Below are 9,354 nucleotides of genomic sequence, written 5' to 3'. Positions count from 1 at the left end.
AGTCCCAGCTCTGCCTCCTGAAGCCGTAGAAGTCATGGAGGCCCGGTAAAGTCACGGAATCCATGACTGCTGTGACCTCCGTGACTAAATCGTAGCCTTACTCATCACTGATCTCTGCCCTGCCAGACAGCAGCAAACAGGAATAAACACAGACAGAAGCAATTAAAAACACTCAGGGACACACATTGATCCTTGGTGTAACTCTACTGACTTCAGCAGAGTCACACCAGGCTGGGATTTGGCCTGTTGTCTCATGTAAAAGATTTTCCATTCACTCCCACCAACTATAAGGCAAAAGAAATTATTGATAAAACATCTTAAACAGAATTTCCAAAAAAGGATTAATGACTCTCCAACAAGAGATACAGTTCTGACACATCTGATGACATAGGTCAAGACACAGAAAATGCAGCTCGCCATTGGACCAAATGGGAAACCAGCCAGTTACAAACTGGTAAGGGAAGTTCCCTGCATAAACCAAACAAGCCCACTATTAGCTCTCAGAAATAAATGAAAAATCAGAGCTGTGTGAGGGGGCTCATTTTAATCTGACCCCTGGTGAGTTCTCAGTGCCTTTGAAACTTCCACTACTTTGGTTTGTTGTTTTAAGTGTAATGTCCCAGCCAGGATTTATGCACTTGCTTACCTTTGCAGGCTGTGAGTTGCTCCATTGATTTCCTTGGGGTAATTTGCAGTGCATAGAGTTAAGCATGGGTGGGACTGGGGGCCTAACTGTTTGAGTTTGACTAGCTAGGTGTCTTCTGCATAGGGGGAAATCAGGAGCAGAAATAATATAAACTCATGTCAACTGATGGTATATCAGTGCTAACTACCTGTAATGGGGTGTTCACCTCACACCAACCCTAAGGGATTAAAATGGCACAGATAGGTCAAATTAACCCTGCAGGCCACACCTGGTGGAGAGTCAGGCTTGATTGAAAATGACTAATGGCTGATGGGGAGGGGTGACTAAGGTATACAGCTAGGAAGTTTGTAGTAGAAAGGGGCTGTAGTGTGGAAGGTGGTAGTTAACCTATGGGTTAAGGAGGGAAAAGGAAGAAACCTAGAGAGAGAAGCCCTAGGATCCTGGCCCTGAGGGTAGGGTTTACCCAGAAGCATGGAGAAGAAAGCCTGTGGGAGGTGTAGTAGGATGGAGCCCAGGGAAGGAGAATCAAGGTGAAGAATTGTGCAGACCTTGGCTGTAGATTATAGGGTCCCTGGACTAGAACCTAGAGTAGCAACTGGGCCTGGGTTCCCTACCAGCTGCTGGGAAGTGGCACAGGATTGTGGGAGATATCACCTTGCCAGCTGGTCCGGAGGGACTCTGTTGTCCCTGAAGGGGAGGACTATAGTGACCTGCCTGGAGGGCTGAGTCACGAAGAGGGAGTAACCTGAGTCCAGAGTCCAAGCCTATGGGGTGAGCAGCTGAAGGAGGGGGCATCAGACTGGATGAGAGCTAATCCCCGGATGAGACTCAAGGAGGCATCTCTGCGGTGAGTGTACCTCCAGGATACTGACATAGCTGGGCTCTCTACAGATCTGCCTTGTTTCCAGGGTGGCTTTTGGGTTTCTAGGTCATGTTTCTTGGTAACGTCATCAAAGGGGAAAAAATAACCAATTTGTCTTTCTAAAAATAAAAGCACTCCCCTCAAGCCACGTTCGAGTCCCCTGCGCTGGTCACGGTGTCAGATGCTGAGCTGCCTCTTCTGCTCTCCAACAGCATCATCAGACTGGGCTTCCTGCTGGGAGCGGTTGGGAAAACAGCCACTCAGACTGACAGGCCTCCCAGCGTGATGGAGGGTCTGAGACAGCCAGGCTGGCCCAGGGGTTTCTGAAAACGCAGTGCTAATCTCTGTCCCTGTTCGAGGCCTGACCCAAAAACCCACTGCAGTTGAGGGGAGTCTCTCCATTGGCTTCAGCAGGCTCCAGAGCAGGACCCCTGAGTGACTGTAATGAATTCAGTGGTGTTACCCCTAACAAAGAACCTTACAGCCAGCAGATAGAGATTAGTTTGCTCACAAAGGCAAGTGCTGCTCATGTGAAATTGTGCTAAACGAAGCCAGCAGAGTTCAGGGGCTGGGGCTCGCTGCAGGCAGCCAGAAGCGGGAATGCTCCACCGCCCCTGCTCAGGGGCCTTAAGGGCAGGGTAGGCAAGACAGAACGGGGCTCCTCTGGGCCCAGCGGTAGGAGAAGGGGTGTGGGGTCCATTTGGACTGTATGGGTCATAGCTGCTTAGAAGCTGCCCCCTTGGAGACTGCACATGGCAAAGGAACCCAGGCTGGCATGAAGCAGCTGGTTGGTGAGGGAAAGGCTGCTGTGTGGGTGATGGCGGTGAAAGGGATGCTGTCGCCCTCCGTGGGCTGCTGCAAAGCCAAGCAATAGGCCAAGCCCTCCTTGTGAGGCTAAAGTGAGCGGGGCTGGGCCTGGCCTTTGCTGCATTGGAGTAGACGGCATGCTGTCTGGGATCTGGGCAGATCAGTGTTCTTCTGGGCACCATGCACTGCAGAGGCCTCCGCCAGAGGCACTCAGCTTTAACCCAGCCCCACTGGCCATGCTTTCTGGAAGCTTCTAGAGTAAATCTAGCCAGAAAAGTCCAAGTAGGAACAGACCCTCCGCAGCTGTAATCCCCCAGAAACCAGAGGTGGCAGGTACTCCCTGCACTGTCCCTTCCTGGAGAACCTAGTCTTTGAAAGCAATTCCTTATGTCCCGTTCAACGTAAGGCTGGAGCCAGCATAGGGGTGCACTGTACCACGCACTTAGCTATTAGGGTCTTCAGCATCAAGAGCAGAAAATACAATTATGTGAGTGTCTCTCCCTCCACCCCTCCTCCCACCCAACTGGCACAACCTGTCCCAAACCGAGCCATTAACAAACAGCAGGGCTGGCAGCTCTGGAAAGGCACCAACATTTCTCGTTCATGGCCTGGGTAAAGGTTCATTCTTGCTTTGTAGAAGCCAGGCCCCCTTTGTAACATTTAGGGATCTGTAACCTGGGGCAACAAGCTAACTTGGTTCAGTTTGCTTTATAAAGGTTAGCAAAGATTTCCCTTGAGAGCCTCTTGTTCCATGAGACCCAGGGACAGACCGCCAGTGGGCATCAATTTGACATGGCTCCCCTGAGTTCAGAGCAATGACACTGCTTTACATCAACTGAGGCTCTATCCCATTGTAGTTAAGTGCAGAAAATAGCTATTCTAGAGCTTCCCTGCCCTCCTGTAACCACAGCGAAATGCTAATCTAACTCCCTTTAAATGAATGGGATTTGCTCCCTTCTAATGCTTTGCAACGGTATCATATCTGCACTGGACATGGAGACAATCATCTTTCTCAAGTGCAAAAGTAGCTTCTAGGCAGCCCCGGTGCCTACAGAGATGGGAGGAATTTGGGAAACCTCTAAAAGATTTAAAAAAACAAAAAAAAAACCCACAACCTGATTTAGGGCATTCCTTGCCTTGTATTGCAGCAAAGCAGGAGGCTTTATCACATAAACCCCAGCTCCGCATTGCTCAACTGCTAGATTAGTTGTTCTGTTTGTGTCCAAAGGCCACGAGCATTGTGCAAAGCTTAGAAGGTGGGGGTGGGTCAGGATGGAATGAGACTTCTGTGCTACTCCACACTGAGTGTACGAAGATGGGGGCGGATGGTGTAACTGTATCTCCGTGCACTGTTAACACACCTATGCATATTGGGTCAATGTGCAGGTGACCAGAGCCAGCCATTTGTGTTTGCAGTGACCTGAGTTGCAGGAAATGCCTGCGCCAATCAGGCCTGCAATTGCTTAGCTATAGGCCTTGAAAATCTGCCCTTAATGTTATAAATGAATTTATATGCAAATAGAAATACTTTGATTGCATGCCCTCCACTGGAACATACCAACAAGCATCATTTTCTGAGCCAGTATGGCCGGGGGGATCAAGGGAAGGGGCATTGGGAAGGTCAAAGCTCTAAAAAATTTCTTGTTGCCACAGCCAATTTGTTTCCATGGCCTCAGCCAAAAAAAATTACATTACATTTACCTTCAATATTGACTTCTAGGGATGATTTAATCACTCTGCAGCCACCAAGATCAGGAAAAGCAGGTTAGAACTAAAGGGGAAAGCGACAAGACTAGACCTCAGGATGCATTAGAATTAATAAGTGGTTGTTGTTTTAAGCTGAGATGTTCTGATTATAATTTATTGCCATCCATGGTGCATGGTCCTGGGCTCCCTGCCAAGCCTGCTCCTAAAGCCTGGGACCAATTGCTATCTGAGCTCTCACCATCTACTTGTGAATGAACCATTGCTACAGGGACTCCTTGACTGGGGAATCTGCTTTCCATTTTATGGTCCCTGATCACTATAGTATCTGTGCACCTTGATGCTGGGGAGAGGGTGTTTCCCTGGAAACCAAGCAGAGCCCTGTAGAGAGGGGACTCTTCATGTAGAGGCCAAGGATGCTGGGTTTTAATAAGCAGCTTTCTTGCTGCAGAAACAAAGGCTGTAAATATCAAGCTGTATCTTTGGGTCTGGCTGAGCTGGGCTCAGTGTGGGATGTGAGGAGCTGGTAAAATTGATTCTGAGCCACCTCTTTGTTCCTCTGATGCCAGGGTGGGCTGGGGACTGGTCCAGCAGGGACCACTCTGCCAGCTAGAGACTGCTGGAGTGTCTCATCCCTTCCAGCTCCTTACACTGGTAGAGAGGTGGGAGCTGGGAGTAGATGCCATAGAGCCAGCTTTATGCCATGCCAGAATTCCCTTCTGTTAGGGGACCCCAACTACCAGGGAAGGGAACTGAGGACTTGGCCTGTTATGTTTTGAGTTCACCAGTACAGGGAGCTGCCATGAGTTCAAGCCTAGAATCACTTTGGGTGCTAGGATGTTGCAGATTACTGACCGGACAGGAAATACAGTAAAGGCTGCAGACAGAGGGATCAAATAGACACACTCACACACAGGGGTTTCCTATTAGGGTTGCTGATAGAAGAGCTCCTGGCTCAGTGTTAATCACACAGATATTTTTCTTATCCCACGCTCTATAGTTTGAGTATATGCTTGAATAGTGAAATGTATTTTTTTTTAAAAAAAGTCAAGTTTTTGGAGGACAATGTGGATGCTCCATCATTTAAAGGTCTCAGAACATAATATGGTCACCAATCCAATGAAGCCCTGGTTGTCGTATCTGTGCAGATGAAGAACCAAGGTGTGAAGTTTCTGCAATGAGATGTCCCAACTGGCCATCTGTGCAGGCAGCTAGGGTAGTGCACACGGGCACACAGCTGCTAAGTGATTCAAAGGGATCAAATGTGCATGTGTGAAAATCTGGGCCTAAAACCCCTGCCAACAACCCCTGCCGATTTTCATTCAGCTGTAAGGATGGCAGCTCTCAGCAACATGGCAGCATAGGAGCAGCTGCTCAGAGGGAAGAGTTAGACGATGAGAAACAGCTGTTTAGTCCTTTCAAATCCACTGCAGGAAGGACAACAGTGCATTGTAAACTGGTTCCAAGAGAGACATTGAGCGATGAAAGGCAGCTAGACTGAGATTATTCATCAGAGTCTTCCAGTATGAAGAAATCAACATCGCTGTGATCCAAGCCTCACTCATTCTCTCAGTGAGAAGTGATCACTGAGGAATTACCCTTCTGCTCTGGGAGTCTACCAGCTCCTACTACACAATAAAAGAAGGGGTTTCCCTTCTCTCCTTAAATATTCCAGTAACAAAATGTATTTAAATGTGAAAACTGTGTTAACTGAAAGAATTATGCAAATTAAAAAGCATGTAAAGTAATTTTATATCTATGCATGGAATGCAAACTGTATATTTTATTAAAGATCTAAGTGACCCACTCTGCAGCCTGGTTCTCTTTCTGGGGCAGCTCAGAGCTTTAATGTTATGCAAAATTAAATTGGCTTGTTTGGGCTGGGACCGTTAGGTTGGCTGAAACTTCAATAGCTGGGGGCAAACTTCCTATTTCCAGAATGACGTGATGGATACAGCAAACCAGCATATTCATGGCAATGCCCTGTTGTGTACCACGTGGTACACGGGTCTGATTCCTGATTTGCAGAGAGAGAGTCATAGAAGGGGGGTGCCCATGACAAGCTCCTTTAAAAGCAGCCTTGGACATTTGTGAGTATTTACAAGGGAATGTCAGTGAGCTGGAACAGAGTGAGGTGTCTGTTGCTGACAGCTAAATAGCTTGGAGAATCTGGGCCCTAGTCCTGACTGGGTTAATTCATCTTTTTCTTTTCTTTTTTTTGTCCTTCTTGTCTTCTTGCTATGCCCCCTCTCTACACAGACACACCATACACCCCAAGCTGTTTGGGCTAAACACGTCTAGTTCCATAGCATGGATACCTGTAAAGTGGAGTTAAAACATCCTGAGAGCTCTCCTAGGGCAACTGAATTAACTGTAAAAAGAAAAGGAGACTTAGAGACTAACAAATTTATTTGAGCATAAGCTTTCGTGAGCTTATGCTCAAATAAATTTGTTAGTCTCTAAAGTGCCACAAATCCTCCTGTTCTTTTTGCAAATACAGACTAACACGGCTGCTACTCTGAAACCTGAAGTAACTGTGTCTCTCCCACTGCCTTTCCCCTAGAAGGCAGGCTAAGGGACCTTACACATTGCTGAGATACTTGGATTTTACCTCCTGGTAAATTTAGGATCAGCCACCCCACCAGTAATTTACACTTAGTTCATTAAACTGTCTGTGTCGTATCTGCAGGGTGTGAAATCATGGACTAGTAGTTCCAAAGCCTTGTGAATAGGAGTGAAAGTGTGCCAGGCACCTGGGTGTGAGACATGCATGGAAAGGATCCTTAACATTAAAAACTAATGTTGCATTTCCTAGGTATAAAGCAAGCCCCATTTGAACTCTGGCTCCCTCATCCCATGAAAAGGCTGTTCTGACTTCACAGGCCTATCAGATGCTGTTCGAAACAAAGAAGCAATTTGCCGGGTTGTGTTTTAAGAGGCTGTGCACTCCTGGGGCTCTGTAAACTATCAGGAATGGAAGGCTTTAAACTGAGTGGTGGCTTCCCCCTTCTCCATCTGGTAAATGTGGTTCCAGAAGGCTGCAGCTGAGTGTAGCTGTTTCTCTTAGTAACCTGCCCTGCTTTAAAATCAACCTTTAACCTAAGTCTGGTGGGAACCTTCTAAAAATAGAAAGGGCTAAATTTAAAAACAGACATTGTTGTCATAACCTCTGTTTCAGCTACTTAAACATAAGAACATCCATACTGGGTCCATCTAGCCCAGTAGCCTGTCTTCCAGCAGTGGCCAATGCCAGGTGCCCCAGAGGGAATGAACAGAACAGGTAATTATCAAGTGATCCATCCCCAGTCGCCCATTCCCAGCTTCTGACAAACAGAGGTGAGGGACACCATCCCGCCCATACTGGCTAATAACCATTGATGGACCTATCCTCCATGAATTTATCTAGATCTTTTTTGAACCCTGTTATAATCTTGGCCTTCACAACATCCTCTGGCAAGGAGTTCCACAGGTTGATTGTGCATTGTGTGGAAAAAAAATTACTTCCGTTTGTTTGGGTTTTTTGTTTTTTAAACCTGCTGCCTATTTATTTCATTTGGTGACCCCTAGTTCTTGTGTTATGAGAGAGTAAATAACACTTTATTTACTTTCTCCACACCAGTCATGATTTTATAGACCTCTATCATATTCCCCCTTAGTAGTCTTTTTTTCCCAAGCTGAAAAGTCCAGTCTTATTAATCTCTCCTCATATGGCAGCCGTTCCATACCCCTAATAATTTTTGTTGCCCTTTTCTGAACTTTTCCAATTCCAATATTTTTTAATTTTTTTTTTTTAGATGGGTGACCACATCTGCACACAGTATTCAAGATGTGGGCATACCATGGATTTATATAGATAAGACAGAAAATATATTGCCTCTTTTCCTTTCTTAATGATTCCTAACATTCTGTTAACATTTTTGACCACCGCTGCACATTGAGTGGATGTTTTCAGAAAACTATCCACAATGACTCCAAGATCTTTCTTGAGGGGTAACAGTTAATTTAGTCCCCATCCTTTTATATGTATAGTTGGGATTATGTTTTCCAATGTGCATTACTTTGCATTTATCAACATTAGCAACCTCTTTAAAGGCATCTTTGCAGTAAAAGACTAGTGGGTTTTATAGAAGCCAGTGGCTCTCAACCTTTACAGACTACAGTATCCCTTTCAGGAGTCTGATTTGTCTTTCTTGCATGCCTCAAGTTTCACTTTTCTTAAACTACTTGCTTACAAAAATCAGACTTAAACATACAAAAGTGTCACAGCCTACTATTACTGACGAATGGCTGACTTTCTCCTTTTTACTGTATAATTATAAAATCAACTAGAATATAAATATTTTACTTACATTTCACTTTATAGTTTATAGAGCAGTACAAAACAAGTCATTGCCTGTAGGAAATTTTAGTTTGTACTGACTGTTCTAGGGCTTTTTATGGAGCCTGTTGTAAAACTATGCAAATATCTAGATGAGTTGATGTACCCCCCAGAAGATCTCTGAATACCCTCAGGGTTGTGTGTACCCCTGGCTGAGAACCACTGCTCTGTTCCCAACTATTTCTCTCTGCGATGTGCTTATGTGTGAAGCTAGCAGATTAACCACTAATGGCATAGCTACAATTTAGCAGCAAGGAGGCAAGAGCTCTCAGGCCCTCTGTATTCAGACCAATTAAGGAACTGGTCCCCCTGCTCCTGAACCGTACCAACATAAAGGAAAAACTGTTGTTCCTTTGAGCCATGTGCCAGTCAGGCTAAGGTTTGCCTGATGTCCACGGCAGGAAAAATACCTGCTGCCTTTCTTGCACCTCTTACTGACCTAGGGAGAATCACAAGATGATAGGAAACGGCGAAAATAACACACATTGACATTCTCCTGCAGTACGTAGGCTTGTGAGAAGGCCTTGGATTTTTGGTGATAATAGTTAAACAGAGGAAGGATTATCCAGTGAGAGGAAGGAGATCCCACTGGTTAGAGCTAGCCTGCAATTTGTTGTACCTGAACCCAGGTCTGCCAGCCGTCCTGTGAGACCTTGGGCAAGCCACTTAGGCCCAGATCCATAAAGAGACGTAGGCACTAAAGTCCCAGTCTTGACTCCACTGTGATCCAAACTTCTGTCAAACCCCGTGAGTCTCTCCACTCACTCAGCACCTATGTCTTCAGTGGAAAAGTTCCCTTGGTGCCTTTGTTTCGGCCATTGGGCGCATGCACTGCTGCCTCCCTCCAGGCAGCCAGATGCCCATCTCCCACCTAAGCCCCAGAGCAATCCACAAATGGGGGGAGACAGGTGTTCAGCCACCTAAGTTTCCTGTGAGTAGGCATCCTCTGAGCGCACC

This window comes from Lepidochelys kempii, chromosome 13 (assembly GCF_965140265.1).
Source record: "Lepidochelys kempii isolate rLepKem1 chromosome 13, rLepKem1.hap2, whole genome shotgun sequence".
Lineage (NCBI taxonomy): Eukaryota > Metazoa > Chordata > Testudines > Cheloniidae > Lepidochelys > Lepidochelys kempii.
Note: the sequence above shows the minus strand (reverse complement) of the source record.